Source organism: Siphateles boraxobius, unplaced genomic scaffold (genome assembly GCF_051911475.1).
Source record: "Siphateles boraxobius isolate OS27281-9 unplaced genomic scaffold, OSU_SipBor_1 56, whole genome shotgun sequence".
Taxonomy (NCBI): domain Eukaryota; kingdom Metazoa; phylum Chordata; class Actinopteri; order Cypriniformes; family Leuciscidae; genus Siphateles; species Siphateles boraxobius.
This window is the reverse complement of record NW_027509182.1, coordinates 7764089-7784768: the sequence shown is the minus strand read 5'-3', so window position 1 is coordinate 7784768 and position 20680 is coordinate 7764089. Positions and strand designations below refer to the sequence as shown.

The 20680-nt window shown below is 42.6% G+C and overlaps 1 protein-coding gene across 1 annotated transcript in view; it reads right to left on the bottom strand.

Annotated features, from left to right (window-relative positions):
* ehd2a (EH-domain containing 2a) overlaps nt 1–16189 on the bottom strand; it is a 29064-nt gene extending 12875 nt beyond the window's left edge. Inside the window, exons 1-2 of the mRNA XM_077206592.1 lie at nt 15928–16189; nt 662–947 (exon numbers count right to left, since the gene is read on the bottom strand). The gene's annotated coding sequence lies outside the window, so the exon portion shown is untranslated. The remainder of the gene's footprint in view (nt 1–661; nt 948–15927) is intronic.
* Between the last annotated feature and the right edge of the window lie 4491 nt (nt 16190–20680).

Genomic DNA, 20680 nt, shown 5'->3' with positions numbered 1-20680 from the left:
TTTTATAAACAGCAATAATTGCAGTGCTTACACACTAATGGCAAGTACATCTTATTTTAGGTTTGAATTTCAAATGTAGGCTGATCTAATATCATTTTAAAAGTTTTTTTTTTCAATGATGGTTACAACCAGTGTTGGGGAAAGTTACTTTTAAAAGTTAAAAAACTTTTACTTTTTCTAATAGCATTACTTAGTAACTTTTAATGAAAAGTAATGTGATACATTACTTTTGCAGTACTGTTTCTCACCTGGGCTGGGCTTGTTTGTTTGTTTTTAAATAATGAAAAAAGTTATATTTTTTGCAAATGTAAAGTCCCATTCACACCAAAAGCAAATTGATTATTTCTCTTTTCTCATCAAAAGATGATCCTGCGCACACAACGCTTCTGCCTTACTCCCAATGTCTCATGGGGCAAGAGAGGTGTCAGCCAATGCATCGGAAATCAAATTGACTTGAATTACTTGAAACTTGAAAATGCAATATTTTGTTGTAAATTTAAAAGTAATGTTACTTTAGTCGTAGTAATCTGATTAGGTAACTCGCATTACTACCTCCAACACAAAAGAAGTTAATTGACATATATCAGTTCATATTCATATTAAAAATTGAAGAAGAAAAAAAGATTAAATAAGAATGCTAAGCCAAATCTGAAGGTCTTACCTGTTTAGGACCAGTAAAGATTTTCTTTATGCAACAGCAATTGCAGTTGACCTCTTACTTCAAAATGCACAAAGCAAACGTTGAGTCATTTGGCTTTCCTTTTGAGTATTATAATAGGTTTTAGCAGGTGGTGATGTGCAGATGTCCTATTGTCTTCAGTGTCCCAGTTCTGGATGAAGACAGATGTCCTCCTCTGCAGTCAGACACAGCAAAGCTTTCAACATCAACCATTTTCCACGCCTGTTCAGCATGTGCTTCCCTGTGGTTCGGTCTTCTTATGTTACAACTATAAGGGAGCGGTCTGAGTAAACCAGTGGATCATTATTTTAACTAGATCATCATCTCCTTAATGGAACTAATTATATGCAGACAATTTGTATGTCTTTCTGTTTACTATTTTACCATTAAAAGATTGTGGACAGAGCTTATGATAGAACTGTTTGCTCAACAGTTTAGCATAATTTAATATAATTTCCCCACATTTATCTGTTACAAAATATCTCAATGCTCTGAAATCTATAATTTAACCCTGTTTGAATCGAGGATCAAAGAGTGCTGTTGTTATAACCTACTGCACCCCAATCTGTTAATGTTAAAATACTTACTATTTCAATACCATAGCCACACGATATAAACAATATGCGTGATAACATGATTCAAATTCAAAATTCAATTCAAAAAAGCTTTATTGTCTATCCCCACAGGGGAAGAAAAATGTCTTTAGACAAGGGTTCAACAAACAATACAAGAGACAACCACATAACAACAATTCAAGATAGGTTATTAGTCATAAAAAAACAGCTTCAAATACAAAGTATATATGGAGAAATTATATATCAGGGTATATAGCCTATATAAATATATATATATATATATATATATATATATATATATATATATATATATATCAGGGGTGTTACGATATCATTATTGATAATGACAATACAATGATATCATGTATAGTGTTGTCTGATAGTTGTTAACATTAAACCATATAGATTTTTAGGTGAATTTCCAGGGCATCTTCTCCAGCATGTGGGAGAAGAGATGGGGTGAAGGGAAAGAAATGTAAAATAAGACAATACTGAGGTGATTATTATGTGTTATTGCGTCTTGGATGGGGATGATAATTTTGCAAGAGAGTTCAAATGTTAATTTCCAGAAAGGTCCTTTGTTTTCTCAGAGAATAGCCCAGACAGATCTTTCAGTTATTACAGTATTACAATTATATATATATATATATATATATATATATATATATATATATATATATATATATATAGTTAGAAATGGCCAACTTGTCCCCAACCCGTTTTTTACATATTAGACATATCACTAACGGTGAATGGGCCGGTGCAAAAAATATGTTATTTGCAAATAGTTTAAATTGACTATAGGCCTACTTCATAAACTACAAACCTGGAACTTTTAGTTCTTATTTCTTTTTCTTTAAAGACATTTTAATCCTTTAATTGTTCAATCCTTTAACTAAAAAAAACTTAAAAAAAAAAAAATATATATATATATATATATATTAAACATTAAAAACACACCACTGATATATAAAGTAAATAAAATAAAAAGTAAATAAGTAACTTACATTTTGGAAACAATATTGCGATGCACGCACTTTGTCAATTTTTGCTTCCAAAATAAATAGTTCCCAACAAACAACCAACACAAAGTAGTGATGGTTCACTCCAGAATTAATTCGGTTGAATGAATGATTCACTGACTTGCTCACTGAAGAGACAGTCACTGTAAGTGAGACAGTCACACAAAAACAAAACAAAAAGTCAAAGGTGTGTAAAGAGTCAAGATTTTCAAGGAAATTCCTATGTACACTATCAGTGGACTACAGATTTTTTTTATCATATATATATATATATATATATATATATATAATTTGCATATAATTTGCATATACATATGTATAGCCTATATATGTTTTCTTTATAAATCAATATTTTAAAAATTGTATTGGATGCCAAAACATGTTTATAAATTTATAAGACAGTGAGTGTAAAACTATGAGAAGAACATTTTTAGTATGTCACTCAATCAAAAGAGTAACTTAGAATATTTTAAGTTGCCTATATTTCAGTTTAAGTCATATTTACTTCAGAGTGTTTTAAGTGTATTTCTAAGAATACATAAAGTATATTTCTGAGAAGTACATAGACTGAAAGTGTACTTCCTTATTTTTTAGTTTACAATAAATATACTAATACCACACTTGAATAGACTAGTGCTCTTGTTTCTGTTTGTCATGAATGGCTGGTTATTTATTGGCCTGTGGACACATCCTCTAAAATCTGCCACACATCACTGTGAAATTTGTCCCGTGGCTGAGTCTTCAGTTTTATTGACTTTTGAGCTGATAAGTACTCTTTTTAGCAATATAAATTCTGATCAATTTTAAATAAAACATTATGAAATCATTTATTCATGATTTATAATGATTTTCATGGTCTTTTTAAAAAAAATACTATTTTATGCATCTATCTCATTAAATAAAGAGTCCATAAATTAGCTTTATCGTGCAACATTTTTATATTTCACAACCATGTGCAATAAATGTTATTTAGTAGCAGAAATCACAGGGTGTAAAAAATTCTAAGATTACTTTTTCAGGGCTCCTCGGTTACCTGGAATATGTATTTAGGAAACACAAAACAGTGTGATCAATTATTCTGTATTAATAGACTGCCTCTGGAAATTTTATTCAACCAGATTTGTTTAGAACAGAGACTTTATGATGCTTAGGACCCCCAGATAAGATGATCCCCTTGCGAAGGACCCCTTTCTATCAAGGCAGATATTTTCATGTCAATACCCATTTATACTGTGAAAATTAGTATTATAAATATGAGTAAAATAACATCTTTGAAATGTATTTTATTTTGTTTTGTTTACATCGTTAATACTATTTTTCTTTTCAGTGTCCAAACATCTTTATCCCAACATCATTTTGACAGCGGGATGTCAAGATCAATCAGGTGCAAGACTTCTTTTTTTATCATCGAGACCACAAGTTTTGTTATGCTTAATTTATATCAGGAGCAACTTAATTTACATTGTGGGTGTAACTGTTTTAGAAACTGAATAAAAGTTTTGTTCCCTTTCGAGAGGTCTCTCCTATTGCGTAAGTAGCTTACGCTATGGGAAAACTCCTTTTCTCGAGAATATTGAAGTCTTTATGTAAAACGTATTGCAGCTGCACAGCTGACAGCAATGAACGAAGGAAGCTCGGTCATTGGCTGTGCTGCGGCTACTTGCTCGAACCAATGACGGGGCGACTCTGAATGCGCGACCAATGAACGCGCTTCGCGCCCGCGCGCGTCAGAGCCCGCCAAGATGGGCGTGGCCAAGAGCTATTTATTGGGCGCCCCGTCATGAGAGTTCTTTAGATTTAATCTCCTTCAGTGAACACCTTCTTCGCTGGATCCTCCGGATTATTGAAGCCTTCGCCGCCGTCGAAAAGCATACCAGCGGGATTGATACGAGGACGTCGGCACCTTCAGCCGCCTTCGAACGCCATCCTACTGAGCCATCCGGCGTGCCACACACGCAAGTATCTTTACATCTGTTCGCCCCGCAACACTTGTAAAAGAGCAATTTTCTGAGGCGTTGTTTCAAATGCCTTCCTGCGCGTCGTGCAGAGACCTTCTCCCGGACGGGGATCGTCACATCGTCTGCGCTCACTGCCTGGGCCGGGACCACGCAGAAGCTGCTTTGACCAAGGGCGGATGCCCGGAATGTGATGACCTGGGTCTCTCCGCACTGCGGGCTCGCCTCGCCGCTTTCGCCGTGAGCGAGCCCATCGCCCCCACCCCTCTGTTTGAGCCGCGCACTAAGAAAAAGCGCCGCTCACAGAGGCTTCCTGAACCGGAGCACAGTGACGTCACGCCGAGCCAGTCTCCGCGTGCTTCACCGCCGCTCTTACCTTCCCCACCGCCGGTTCAGTTCACCCAGCCGGACCCACACTCCTCTAGCAGAGCGGTGGGCCTTGTGACTTTCGGCGCGTCCGAGGACGATGGGGGAATGGATGACAGCTTGTCCATCGACGCTGCATCGGACGACTGGCCGGGCTCCACTCTCGACCCCGCCCCGTCGACGCTAGCTAGCACGAGCGGGGGCTCCACCATGGATACGGAGATTATCCGCGTCCTCTCGAAGGCCGTAGAGGACCTCGGGCTCGATTGGTCTTCTCCCGAAGAACCAACCCGAAGCCGACTGGATGAGTGGTTTCTGCAGGGGCGCCAGCAGGCCCCTCGGCAAAGGCCTTCTCCCTTCTTCCCGGAGGTTCATGACGAACTCACCAAGTCATGGAAAGCCCCCCACTCTGCGCGTCTGAAGCCTTCTTTTTCTTTGTCGCTCTCCTCTGTGGACGGCGTGAAGGAAAGAGACTACGAGGGAACGCCGCCCCTCGAGGAGGCCGTGGCCAATCATCTCTGCCCGCCCTCCACCACCGGATGGAAAGCCAAAGCTTCCCACCCCTCGAAGCCCTGCCGCACTACTTCTGCTCTCGCCGGTCGCGCCTACGCCGCCGCCGGCCAAGCTGCATCAGCGCTTCACTCAATGGCGGTACTTCAAGTGTTCCAAGCTAAGCTTCTCCGCTCTATGGACGAGTCTGGCCCCGAACCCGAAGCCTTTAAGGACCTACGCAGCGCAACTGATATAGTTCTGCGAGCCACGAAGGCCACCGCCCAGTCTATTGGCCGCGCCATGGCTAATTTGACTGTTCTCGAGCACCATCTGTGGCTGACTCTGACGGAGATGAAGGACGTGGATAAGGCGCCGTTTCTCGACGCGCCTATCTCCACCAGCGGGCTGTTTGGACCGGCGGTTATAAGGTTTCGCCGAACGCTTCACTGAGGCCCAGAACGCTTCACAAGCTATGCGCCATTTCCTGCCCAAGCGCTCCAGCTCATCGCAGAGCAGACAGAGACCGCCACAGCCGCAGCGGGCTAGAACAGCTCCCACCGCCTCTCAGCCCGCACCTCATGCTGACGTTCGACGCCGCTCGCGCTCCCACAACCGCAAGCCGCCTCCTGAGCGACGGGGTCCTCGGCCCAAGATTGTGCTGAACCCTGAGCCTCGAAAGCCGTCCTAGCCACAGGAATGAGAAGAGAGAGTGCGTGTCTCGCAAAAGCCGGACCACTCTCTCTGCAAAAGCTCAAACATTACCCAGTCCCCTTACAGGCGGCTGGAAATGTCCATACAGCAGTCAATGGGCCAGTCACAGAGCTCGCTCACCTGCAAACAAACGCCGTTTTTACGGCGACGCACAGAAAACACAAAAAGAGTCTTTTTCTGCCTGTGTCACTAAGGGTTCACATGTCCACAAAGTGTGCATTCCCAGATACTGTCAAAACAGTGCCAAATTCATTCCCAGCTCAGGCTGCGCGCCCCATGAATGTAGATCACGTGCCTACGGTCATGTACGCACCACTACACACAAGCACTGTTCACACAGTTATGAATTCATCCCCAGTAAAAGCGGGAAACATTATAAAAGTGACGCGTGTGCCTACCACTGTTTATGCACCCCACTTATAAACACTGTCCTTACAGTGTCAAACACAACCCCAGCTCAGGCTGCGAGTTTTACAGACATAGCGCGCGCTGTTGTAGGCACACACGCGCCCATTCACTCAGCTGCTCAGCGCGCGCCCGCGCCTCTGAGAGCTACGAGCTCAGGCGATTCGCTGGCCGGGTCCCTACGTCACAGCGGCCCGCCCCTAGCCTGTATTCAGCCCATATCTGTACACGCAGCGGCATGGGAAAACATTCCAGATATGCCGAAATGGGTATTGAATATAGTAAAGCACGGATACTCGCTCCAGTTCGCTCGCAGACCACCACGTTTTACGACTGTGGTCGAGACGAAAGTGAGAAAGGAGTGTTCACAGGTTCTACGCACCGAGGTGCGCAAACTAATAGAAAAGGGCGCTGTGGAAACTGTTCCCCCCTCTATGAGTGAGGCAGGTTTTTACAGCCGCTATTTTCTCGTCCCGAAAAAGGATGGTGGTCTCCACCCCATCCTAGATCTCAGACACCTGAACAAAGCACTAATGATTCGCTCGTTCAGAATGTTAACAACCAAGCATATCCTCGCGCAAGTACGCCCAGGAGATTGGTTTCTCTCATTGGATCTGAAAGATGCTTACTTTCACATTCCAATAGCGCCTCATCACAGGCCGTTTCTGAGATTCGCTTTCGAGGGACAGTCTTACCAGTACACAGTACTTCCGTTCGGCCTGTCCCTGGCTCCCCGTACATTCACGAAATGTATGGACGCAGCACTTTCCCCCTTGAGACGAAGGGGAGTGCGAAAACTGAATTATCTCGACGATTGGCTGGTCCTAGCACAATCAGAGAGTCAGTTAATAGCACACAGATCTTGGATTATCAGCCATTTAGAATGCCTGGGTCTAAGAATCAATTTCGCAAAAAGCATACTATCTCCCAGCCAGAGGATTTCTTTCCTGGGAATAGTTCTAGACTCGATGCAAATGACAGCGCGTCTCTCATCAGAGCGCGCGCTCACCATCCGGCGCCTTGCAACATCATTCAGGGCGTCAAGCGGTTTCAGAGGATGCTCGGTCTCATGGCCTCAGCATCGGCCGTACTCCAGCTAGGATTGTTGCATATGCGCCCTCTCCAACGCTGGCTCAAGAGCCGCGTCCCTACTCACGCGTGGCGTCCGGGCCACTTTTTAATCAGAGCGAACCACGGCTGTATAAAAGCCCTGACGCACTGGAAAGCCGCCGACTGGTACCAGTCAGGCGTGAGTCTGGGTGTGAACACAAGGAGAAAGATGATAACGACAGATGCCTCCAAAATAGGTTGGGGGGCCCTTTACGAGGGCAGGCCTGTCTCCGGCTTTTGGTCAAACCCGGAGAAGCGCCTACACATAAACTGGAGATGAAAGCGGTCGCTTTGGCTCTCAGAGCCCTGCTTCCACATCTAAAAAACGAACACGTCCTGGTCCGAACGGACAACATGACGGTAGTGTCGTACATAAATCGCCAGGGTGGACTCGAGGTCGAGCTCCATGCATTCAATGGCCAGGAGACTCATTTTATGGTCCCAGCACAACTTGCGCTCACTGAGAGCAGCGCATGTGCCAGGCGCCCTGAACCAGGGGGCAGACATGCTATCCAGAGACAAGATTCTCCCAGGAGAATGGGCTCTCAACCCGCTGACGATTCAATGGTTATGGAAAACCTTTGGCAAAGCGGAGATCGACCTCTTCGCCTCCAAGGAGAACGCGCACTGCTCTCTTTTCTTCACGAAGAGCACGGACGCGCTCGCCCAGAGCTGGCCGAGCCGCCCCTTATATGCCTTTCCCCCGATCGCGATGCTGCCACAGGTCATCAGTCGGGTCAGAGAGGAGAAAAACGCAGTGCTTCTGATAGCCCCACTCTGGAAGAACCAAACATGGTTTCCAGATCTGATGCAAATGCAATCTGCACCACGGCCGATTCCACTGAGGCCAGACCTCCTCAGTCAGGCCAGCGGGATGATATTTCATCCCCGCCCCGATCTGTGGGCCCTTCATGCATGGCCCCTCAACGGGTTCCCAGGAACCTCACGAGCGGAGCGCTAAAAACCATCTCTGAGGCGCGGGCGCCCTCCACGAGACGCTTATATGCCCAGAAATGGAAAGTGTTCAGTGACTGGTGTAATGCCAAGGGCCTGAACCCTGAGACATGCGAGATTACGAACGTACTCGCTTTTCTACAAGGGCTTCTGGAGGCGGGCCGCACCCCCTCCACGCTCAAAGTATATGTGGCGGCCATCACAGCGTCACACAACCCTGTAATGGAACGTCCATTGGGAAGAAACGACCTAATTATTCGTTTCCTAAGGGGCGCTAGGAGGATGAACCCTTCATGCCCCCCCTCAGTGCCGATCTGAGACCTAGCTACTGTCCTAGACGCTCTTAAAGGGCCCCCTTTCGAACCACTCCGAACCGTGCACCTTAAACAGCTCTCGCTCAAGACTGCGCTCTTGCTGGCACTCGCCTCGGTCAAGAGAGTGGGCGACCTGCATGCGCTTTCGACAAGCGCTGCCTGCCTAGAATTCGGACCTAACGACTGCAGGGTCGTCCTTAGACCGAAACATGGGTATATTCCCAAAGTGCTCACCACTCCCTTCAGAGCACAGGTTATCTCCCTAACTGCGCTATCGTCTCCAGCAGACGAACACGACGCTAATCTACTCTGCCCCGTTAGGGCTCTCAGAGTGTATTTGGAGCGTTCTGCCCTATTCAGACAGATAGAACAACTGTTTGTATGCTTTGGCGGCCGTACGAAAGGTTCCGCCGTTTCAAAGCAGAGAATCTCTCACTGGATAGTTGAGGCTATAGCGCTGGCTTATGAAGCTAAGGGACTTCAACGCCCCTGGGGAGTCAAAGCACACTCCACCAGGAGTGTGGCTTCTTCCTGGGCATGGTCGAGCGGGATACCGATCGAGGATATTTGTGCGGCGGCAGGCTGGGCCTCACCGTCCACATTTATCAGGTTCTACAACCTACAGGTCGCGACATTGCATTCTAATGTACTATCAGCATGATACTAGTTGAACTACGAGTTCGTATCTAGATTATGTATGTGCTTGTGTCACACTGAGCGCCTTCTAGCTTCTCTGTATTTTTCCCACATATAAAGCTCGCCTCTGCCAGCTAGTTGGATGATAACTTTGTTTTTCAGCTCAGGCACCTGCCTCTGGCTATCATAAGGCGAAGTTCAGCACGCACGGCGTTTTGCATGGTGTTCCCATAGCGTAAGCTACTTACGCAATAGGAGAGACCTCTCGAAAGGGAACGACTCGGTTACTAACGTAACCTCGGTTCCCTGAGAGGAGGGAACGAGTATTGCGTAAGCTGCCGTGCTTGTGCTTGGTTAGTTCGCTTCAGTCGTTTTAACCTAAAGAACTCTCATGACGGGGCGCCCAATAAATAGCTCTTGGCCACGCCCATCTTGGCGGGCTCTGACGTGCGCGGGCGCGAAGCGCGCTCATTGGTCGCGCATTCAGAGTCGCCCCGTCATTGGTTCGAGCAAGTTGCCGCAGCACAGCCAATGACCGAGCTTCCTTCGTTCATTGCTGTCAGCTGTGCAGCTGCAATGCGTTTTCCATAAAGACTTCAATATTCTCGAGAAAAGGAGTTTTCCCATAGCGTAAGCTACTTACGCAATACTCGTTCCCTCCTCTCAGGGAACCGAGGTTACGTTAGTAACCGAGTCGTTTTCAATGTCTGATGTTCTACACCTGCCAAAGGCAAACAAACCTCTGTTGTAAATTCAGTTCATCCCCCCAGAAAGGATGTTCATCTTGTACTGTACTTGAACTGTAAACTTACTGAATATATCTAGCCATGGAAGTGCGGTTTATTCAAATGTGGATGTAAATGTCTCACTCTTGTGGTTCTTTATAATTTGCATGAATCTAAAAAGCTTGTTTTGTTATTTTTCATGCTGTTAAATACATACTCATTTTCCATGATGGACCTTAAAAAGAGTCTTTAGACTGTATCTGTAATCATGTCAAAAATAGTAATAGCAACCTGAGCTCTTTGATATGTATCAACGGCGAATCCATTTTTGTGTTGTAGTTCTTATGAAATGGTCACTTTTAGGCCAAACCTCTAGCTTTGACTCATCCCCTGAGAGGATCATAACAGCACTATTAGCTCAGGTCTTGGCACTGTATGAGGACTTTAAGGCCGGTGTCATGTGGATTTTCACAGTTTTGAAATTGTTTTTAGAGATCTTGGTAATTGGTGACGTACATCCGGATTTCAATCCCCATCTGCCCCCCTTCACTGCACCAAAACATTAGTGCATATAAATAGCAAGTTTGTCTAGGTTATATTATTACCTGCGACTTCTTCTCAGAGTAAATTCGGATTGATCCAGCTTTCTTCCCCTGAGAAGGGACTTTACTGTCACTTTTGATCAGTTTAATGGATCCTTGCTGAATAAAAGTATACATTTTAAAACAATCTTGTTGACCCCAAACTTTTGAACTGTATATTGTATGTCACTAAAACAAAGATATTAAGTTAATTAATTTAGAAAGGGGTGAGCCTTCTTATTTTCTTGGGTGTTTAATAATTTTGAGTGCTTTGTGGTTTATTCCTGTTTGCCTTCCTGTGTATATGGTTAAACCTTGTCGTGATATTGATCTTTCTAGCTCTAGTGTATCATTTTGCTTTTTTCCTTCCAGTCTTGTTCTAGTTAGTTTTACTTTTGATTGCAAGTTTCAGTCATTTTATTCCTAGTTTTATTTTTGTTTTGCTTCACTAGTCATTGTTTTGGTTCAGTCTTTATTTTTATATTACCTATTTAATTACTCTCTTGTGCCTTGCCTGTTTATCTTGTCTTGTCCATTGTGAGTCTTGATTTTCCCTGCCCTGCATCTTGAGATTTCCTGGCCAGTGGTCACTGACCCTGCCTGCCTAGCAGCTAGACTGTGGGAGCAGTCTGATACTCAAGTGTCAAGCCTCTGGGTCCTGAAGCCTCTGCCTGGCAGCAAGACTGGTGCTACATCGGTCTTCCTCACCATCGTCCCACCTGGTGCTGCCTCTTCGTCTACACTCCTCAAGCTCGTGGTCACCCCCGGACTGGTCTCAGTGGTCATCCTCCCTGCATGCCTGTCATCGTTTTGTTTGCCCTGCCCTACTGTTTGTACTGCTTCACGCCTCACTGGAGAGTCTTGCCCTGTCTACAGTCTTGTCAATAAAACATAACCGCTCATTCTCAAACATTAAACAGTTCAGGAAAAGGAACTGACTGACAGTGAGGGCCGATTAGCCGAACCACTACAGAAAGTGATTAGCGATCATTAAGGGTTGTTTGCTTCAGCTATGAAAAAGACACATTCCTTTTACACACCAAAAGAGCGTCTAAATCTCCTCCACTGTCTGTTTCAAGTGTCGGCTCCCAAAGTGTGTCTGAAAAGTAAGATAATATACTCCTACTGTATGTTTGTTTCCTCATTTAGTGGTCGATATAACCCCCTAATCCCCTGAATTAGATGAACCAATGAAACGAATGGGAAAACTGGGTCAAAGGAAAACAGGCAAACAGAAAGTGAACCCAATGAAAACAAAGACAAAATAGAGCATAACCCTGACAATTGTAAAGCATAGCTGAAAATTTTAAATAGTCACCAGTTGTCTAGATTACAAGCATTTTCTCATCCAACTTCGTATCGGAGTAATCATTATGGTCTGGATACTTTTTAAACAGTTCTAAATGAGTTTCCATGGGTTCTTTTTCTTCACTCTCTCTCATCAATGTAATTAACTGTAACAGCAATCCAATTAACGGGCTATTTTTTATTTGCTGCCCACTCCCTTGTTCTTTCCTCATTCATCCTCCACCAGTCTCATCAGCCTCTCTTTTCCTCCCTTCACCTCTTTCCATGTTGTAGTGGAATATTTTAATATGGAATTAATGTACCTCCAAATACACTCAGACATACGCACACACGTAGAAGCCCTCCTGCACAGAAGCACATTGAAGGAAGGAAACACCCTGAGAGTAGAAGGAAACACCTTGCCAGAGGGACACAAAATAGCTGCCTATGTGCATTTATGCCGGTTTGCAAATTGCAAAATAAACGTTAAGTGTCGCAAGACAATGTTTTACCCCAGTTCCTCTGGAAGAAACCCAAACCAACCGAAACAGGAACAATATATGTGGTTTTTGGGTATATATATATACCCAGAAAGTGTGTTCAAGTGTTCATTTTTTGGTATGCATCTCTAGAGAGAATGGATTCTCTCTAGATCCTTTCCTGCTCAACGCTGCCTGCTGTTATTTTATAACCTGATGATCTCAAGATGAGAACTAGTTGTTTCTAACAAACTACATGATTGAACTGCTTAGAAGTAAGTTACTCTTTTTACATCCATTCTGCAGGACTGCTCCGGGAAGGGATTAGCTGAAGAATCATAATCTGTAACCGTTTATTATTTTAATACAAATTTTGATTATTGTGTAACCAAGTATATTTCTCTTTTGTATAATTTTTTTTTTTTTTAAAGATAAGTATTTTTCGTCTTAATTCAGCTGTACAATGAAAGTTCAATAGCAATAAGGCATTTGTACATCTTCACTGACCAGGACAAAAGGGAATCCAGGAAGCTTTCACCGGATGGTAAGCATGAAAGATCCTTTGAGTCAATGATTTTATTGTTGTATATTGTGGCGAACAGGACGGCCGAGGGACGTGAGAGAACAGCGCGAGGCCTGTGGTGCGATTGCTAATGAGCAACACCTGTGAAGCACATCGGTCTCGATCATCAACGTCGTCGCTCCTCCTTTATGCTTCCGCTCCTCCGTGAGAGATGCGAGACCGGTGTGCTTCACAGGTGTTGCTCATTAGCAATCGCACCACCAACTCGCGCCATTCTCTCACGTCCCTCGGCCGTCCTGTTCGCCACATATATGGTGTAAAGGGACATCCTTTAGATTTAACTGGTATAACAAACTAGCCAAGTGTAGAAAACCTGACCTGACAGCAAAAGGCCACCTTAATAGGGGCTATTCAGGCAATGAGGTATAATACCAGATCTCACCACATGGGGGTTCGTCCAGGATTTCATTATTAATATTATGAGCTATTTATATTAAGTAGAATCCGATTAAACAATAACTATCTGACCAAAAAACCCCAGAACCATTCGAACGCTTTAACAGTGTCTCCAAAGTGCGAGAAGGAAGTTACTACAGGTAGTTACTTCCGTGGAACCTGACCATAAAACCAGACTCAGGGACGCCTGAGAATGGTAGAATTTATGGTTTAAGCACACTAAAGGTAATCAGTCTTGACAGCGCTGTAGGACCGCGAGTACCTAAACAAACCCTCAAACCCAAAAGATGACTGCCTAAAATATTACCTCTAAGTGGAATATTTTACATATCCTTGTTGGAAACTTTTTCTTTAGAGACTAGGAGATGTTGGGATATCTTTCAAGCAGAAGTTACTCTTTATTGAGGATTTAGCTGTTGCTTCGCTGTAGTCATCCAAGTCTAACTCAATAGCTCAGCACAGTAGAGTTTTATACCTTTCAAGGGGGAGGGATTTACATAAAGGTGGAGACAATCTGAACAAAGCATGTAAATGAAGTACAGGATTCAGCTCATTACCGGAAATTCCCCAGCCCTGATCTCATCAGCATAACAGTGTCATTCAAATGCATAGGTGCTAATCCAATCAGCCTAACTATTCAATGACTGGGACAGGGGGCTCCAAGAGCCATTAAAGACAAAGAGTGATAGTCTCAGTAATCTGACTCATTTAACTTACAATAGAGAGAACAGGACAGGCAGGAATCTCTTGCTGGACACTCTGATATAATCATCATTTATACCTCAAATGCTAAATTCAGTCTACTTAACTTTCTCAGTTTATATACTATTGTATTGGAACATAAATTAAACATTTAATAAATGTGTAATACAACATCCTCATAGGAACAGATACACAGTCATGGATAAAATAACTAATATCACTCTCCTCACACAAGATCAACAAAATAGGACAAAACGAAGCAGGTAGAGTAGAAGAAAAAAAATCGAATCGTTGATCGTACTATGTAAACATCCAACTTTGATGGATTAGGACCTCTGGTCAGGGAAATTGCCGTAAAAAGACCAGGGTATAAGATTACAGTAGAAATCGGTGACAAAGATGTCACCATACTGCTCATAAGAGAAACTAATATAGTGGTAACTAAAAAAGGTATTCCAGACCCAGACGCTCTAGTCACGGCTGTATCACCCACACCATCAGATCAGACTGATTGGGGAGCAACAGGGTGTGACTATAGCAACCCAAACAAAGAAATCTCATTGCTGGGTTCAGTCCCCTAACTAGAGAGGGAGAATCATGGGAAATGAGAAAGACAGGGTTTAAACCGTACCAGACCTCAACGGAGAGAAAGATAAATGGTATTAGACCCAGAGCGCAGGTAGACACAGAGTCTAATCCTAGTTCAGGTTCAGAAAATACTGAAAGACGAGGAAATACCTTGCAGAAGTAGGGTTAATAATAAAAAATCAAGAAGTAAGTATAACCAACGTCGAAGCAGCTCACATAAAAAGGAAAATGACAGCCCGGGAGGTACAATATTTCTAACCTACCCTAGTCCTGTGTTTGCTCCGCTAAATTCACATATAGCAGCTCTAGGGGAACCAGGGCAGAAAATAATACAGCTCGCTTGTGGGCCTACTGCTGATGAGATTCTGGATATGACCGGAACCAGCCAAAAGCAAAAACCTACCTGTTGGCAGAACAGCTAGATTGTATGCAAAAAGCTCTGTGTTCTATTTTATTAAATGACAATATAATAAATAACTATGGACCGACTATGAGGGAAGTATGGAAACTACGGGAGGCCAGTCATAAAGTTCCAAGACAACAGCAGAGAGCTGCTCCACCTAAAAGAAAAAAGGAAGCACTGACTTCCCCTTTTAGTGAGGAAGGCCTAGCGAGTTTAGGACAGAAATAGAAATGGTAAAAACCACAGGCCTTTGGTCATACCTTTCAGAAGAAGCCACCCAATGTTGGATAGATGAAAAAATGCTAGCCAAAATAAAAAAGCTAGCCAGCGAATGATTAGGTCTTGAAATAGCCAGTTGGGGAGGAGAAACAAACTGGTCAAAAATGTCTAAATTTGCAGGCCAAAACAAAACTAAACCAATAGAGGGGGATATCAAATGAAAAACTGTGCTTGGGGAATGTAAAGATAAATCAAAAAGTAACGAGGGTAGGCCCTTTAAAAAAGCTGAAAAAGAAACTACATATATAGAACCTGAAAAATGGGCAAACTGAATAAAGAGCAGAAACAAGCCCACAAGAATAAACGAAACAAAAAAACAGAACCGAAAACAGATCGGACTCGCTCAGTAAAAAGAAACAAAAAACTGCTAGAGAAAACAAGAAATAGGGAAGTATAACCCCAGGAAGAGTGACAATTGCATCTGACATATTAAAGGAAGACGAAGAGCAAGACTTAAATATTCAATATGAGGGAATAACATTTTTGTTAGACACCGGCGAGAGGTAACTAGTGTAACCACAGTACCTCCCGGAGCTATAAACCTGGAATGTAAATTTCGTGTTTATGGTTTCAGTGATGAAAGGAAACCAGTGACCAGAGAGAGAGATATCTGGGAAGGAATACATTGCATAATAGATAGCTCCAATTTTGTGGTAGTATGCCATACGGAACCGTTGCAACTGACCAGGTTTAACGTCGGCAGTGGGGCTCGACAGCCTTAGTCAAACGGGTTGGCGCGTATTGTCGGGTTGCGGAGAGATTGTGAGAGATTGTGGTTAGGTCACATGTGAACTACGAGGAAGGAGCAACCTCAGCAGCAGGAGGGATGTAAAGGTCAGTAAGCTGGGCTGAGTTGAGTGGGGGACGGAGGGGGGTGACTCTGGGACACCAGAGTCACTGTCGAGCCCTCTTGAGGTGTCGTGGGCTAGTCGACGAAACACTGAGGACGGAAGGTGCCCACTTGAAGACCCTAGAGATGTCCCCTACTTGGCTCAATCCAGGCGGTTGTCATAGGGAGACCGCACTGTGGTTGCAGCCGTTGTGTGTGCTGACGCGTATTAACACCAGACAGAAGGAGATTCACATCACCATATGGAAAGAAGCGTAAATGGATGTAGAAGCATAGGTTACTGTAAAGCTATGTCTTAGTTGGTGCTTATCTTGGCGAAAGCCGAGTACAAATCAGCATGAAGTTTTAACATCTACTCTCGTGTAATGGAAATCATAATTTGATGTCTTTAAAAGATGCAACCTTCGTTAGAGAAATTGCCAAAAAAAGATCCTAGTACTAAAATCAGATGGATGAAAAGGTAGAATATTATTAAAAATTGACTTATCTAATGGATTTTGGTCCATACCTTTAGCCAAAGAAAGTAGACCGCGTACGGCTTTTACATTTGGGGGAAAACAATATGTTTAAATTACAACAGATTACCACAAGGCTTCTGTAATTCCCCAAAATGTGTTCCAGACACTAATATAAGAAATATTAGAAGGCCTGCAAATTACCGCGTATATCGATGATGTGCTAATAGCCACACCAGGATATAGTGCAAAAGCGAAATTGCTGTGTAAAGCCACGACAGGAGATCATTTCCAATGGAATGACAAACTTGAACGAACGAAATGTGAAATAATTGACATGGCATTGGGATCAGGAAGAATTGTCTGAAGGGATCCTGAAAAGAACCTGATGGTAGTAAGGAACTTAGCTATATGAAATATTAATAATCATTTGGGTCAGTAAATTGGATTAACTTGACATGGCTAAATTAATATTACAATCAATTAATCAGTTCGTCCAACGAACTCTTTTGATTATTAATTTATTCTAAGAAAAGGGTATCTTACCTGGCCACAGAAAAATAATTATTTCTTAGCATGTACAGCGTTTTGAGCATGTAGCAAGATCATAAACCGTAAAGGGACTTCGTATTGCAAGCAAATCAGAACCAAATACATAAAGTGCATAAGTTTTATTAACTAAATCATAAACATAAATAAACTAAACAAACATATATACATAAATACAGAAATAGGTTAGTGATAGGATGAAATTGGAAACCGGAAGAGGGACTATGAGAAGAACCATCAGAATTTCATTTTCACATTTCATTGAATTGAATACTTGCATTTGTAGTGGGAACAATTCTTGAAGTTGTTAAAAATTGAAGTCGTTGTTGGTTGGAGTCTTTGTTTCAAAACTCCTGAGAATGTCCTTGGTTCTTTGTGAGAGAGTCTTCTCTCTCCTGCCTGAGCCCATATCTGGTTGGATTGAGGCCTGTTGGGCCCTGGGGCCCCTGTGGAGGGGGAGGGGGTTCCCCAGTATCACCAGAAACAGTGTTGCGGCTGGATGAAAGAACTAAGAGAGCGAGGTCACATGTGGACTGTCTCTAATAAAGCCTGAGAAAGATCCAACCCCTAAGGGTTGACTGGACCAATAAGCAAGGTGAAATGTCTCAGTGGGAAGGTTGCTCTAGTTAATTTACCAGTCTTTGTCCCAAGCGTGGTTATACCTTTATTAATGCTCAGATAGATATAACACATCCACACTGCATTCTAGAAGAAGGTGATGTACATCAAAGTGTGAGTCATTAAATGAGGATTAATTAGGTAGGAGGCATGATACAGGTGAGGTTACATTGATCGTTAGTTGGTGGTATATCAGGGTACATACCATACATAATAGTCACAACAGTCATCACAGTTTTGTGCATGTTCATTTATAGATCAGTTAGTCTATGATTAATGTAGCAAAGTCTGTTTTAAAGAGGGTTTCTGTGTTCCCATTGTATCTCTCTCTTGTGCATGTGGCCACATTCCTCGGAGGTCGTAAAATCTCCTTATCATGCCCTGTAACATGACACTGTTTCTGCCCTTGTGTTCGTTCATTTGGGCTGTTAGTTTTGGAGTTTCATAAACCTTTGTATATAATGAATAATTAGTGTGTGTCTGAGACAGACACACACCTCAGACAACACCGCAGAGGAGATGGAAATTATTCTATATAATGAAGGGAATTCGAAATCACCTGTTATATTTATCTCTCACGAAAAGCCATCTAACCAAAGAAAACATGAGAACATGTCACCCGCAGACATCTTAGCTACATTGGCAAAAAATGTATTAGCTATTAAATCATTAGCAGCCAAAAAAACTATAATTGTTGTGGCAAAAGGTGAGGAAATCGAATTGCTGGTCAGAGAAGCAAAAAATCTTGTGAGTGAGGATAAGAGAGTTCATGTGTTTACATGGGCTAAATGGAGCAGATTAATAAGTGAAAATCAGATAGAGTTCAGAAATGAAAAAACCCAGAAGAAAGAAAAAAGAACTGAAATCAACCAGTCAAAAATCTGTTACTTTACTGATGGTAAGTCAGAGAAAGGACAAACATGGTGGGAATGTATAGTCAAACTTAAAGGTAGAGTAATCTACAAACAAAAAGGCAGACTATCCGATGACAAAAGTGAATAGGAAGCAGAAGTGATGGCTGTTGATCAGGCCTTAAAGCACATGGACTAGCATAGCCATACAGATAGTATTTTGATCACTGATAGTGATTATGTATATTTGGGTTTTGTGGAAAACTTAAAGACATGAGAACAAAATGATTATCATAACGTTAAAGGTAAACCACTAACACAGGGAGACTTACGGCGTGAAATTATTGCATGGGTCAAGGTAAAGCCATCGAGGGGGTGAAGGTATTCACTCTCCGGCTACCTGAACCTAGCACAGCAGGGAAACTGGCCAAATGGTGCAAAAGAAAGATAGGGAAAGCATAGGATGAAAACTTGTTCTTTTTGTTGAAAAAAGGGCGTGGGGGGAGGGATTTGAGAGGAGTGCAACCATCTGGAACAACCATACAGATTGTTGCAATAAAAATAACCTCAGGTGGATAGGACTTTCTAATTTCCTGTATAGAGAATGGGTTTCCAATCGCAATGGAGCTGGATAAAACAACCAATAGGAGCCTGACATGGAAGTCGAATAATAGAGGTAATAATAAATTGAACCAACAATTTTTAACTCATGGTTATTAGAGTAATAAATATTATTTACCAATGATGAAACATTCACAACGGAGAGGTGGACAGAAAACAGATTAAAAAATCATAAAGTTTGACGTTTAATCGTTAGCACCATTTTCTAGAAATAGCCTAAGACCTAAATTGGATGCAATAGATCATAATAAAAGAAGGTCAAATATATGGAACCTAGGCTTGGGAGTATTTGAATACAGACATCTAAGCAAAGTGAAATATTGGTGGACTGCAGGACAAGAGGAGCACTGTAAAAATGTTTGACTCTTGGAAAGTAAAAACTCCAAGCCCATTATTTCATCCAAGCCCAACTTGGATGCATAGTGAGGAACATTTATTCTGTACTTTTAAAGACTTAATCGACATAGAGGGGGCGGATGAGGACCTAAGTTTTATAACTCCGGCGACACCACTAATGATGATAAGTCAAAATCAGATGATGAAAAAATGTGCTTTGTCCTCACTCGTAAAAAACATTGTAGAATTAGTTGATTTATTGGATCCCGTTGATGATTTCCTGGAAGGAATGTCTATGGGCCCACATTGGTATTTTGTGCAAGACTACGCCTCACAATTGGACAGGCCCAGTAATGGTACTATGTGGTCCGCATATTGGAAAATACAGACTACGGCTGTTTTATGGCTTTGGGATAGCACTAAAGAATTAGCTGTCTCTGTTTGGGAAACAATTTTGGGTTGGTGGTATTACATTAAAATAACTCTGATTAGTTTGACTGTTATCATTGCAGTAATTGTATTACTAGTAATGATAATTAAATCATCTCAGTTATGCATCGTCTGCAAAAATCTGACAGATGTAACTGATTCGGCAGAAAATCGCAAGGTTCCTCTTTTTTCAGACAACTCCGGGTCAGAGACAGAGCTCTGAGGAATAGAGGAAGTGTTTGTGGTTAATAAATAGCATGGCTTAAAGGAGAGTTCAAAGGAGCTATCCAACCTGACTGACTGATCCAGACTGACTGTTTTAACCTTTTTGCTCACTATCAATTTCGAAATTACTTTCTAAAATAAAGAAATCAGCTAAAAGCTATGGCAAGTAATAACACCTGTTTGGCATGGCTCTTGTTGTAGATTTTTCCCTAAACCTAACTGCCTACCTGGAACTTAATTACTTTCGTAAATAAATTTATCTGGGGTGCCCAGTCATCACCAAAGCGTCTGCCGTCGACACTTAACAAATTCTCTTTTTACAGCGTCTACCGTCGACACTTAATCTACAGCGTCTACCATCGACACTGGCCGAGTTCCCTAACTTTTACTTACTTACTTCCCTAAACTAACCTGCTGTGCTGCAGTAATATCAGACAGACTCCAGCAAATGTCCTTTAAATGCTTTTAATCACGGCAAGGAGAGTTCTCGAGCAATACTCATCT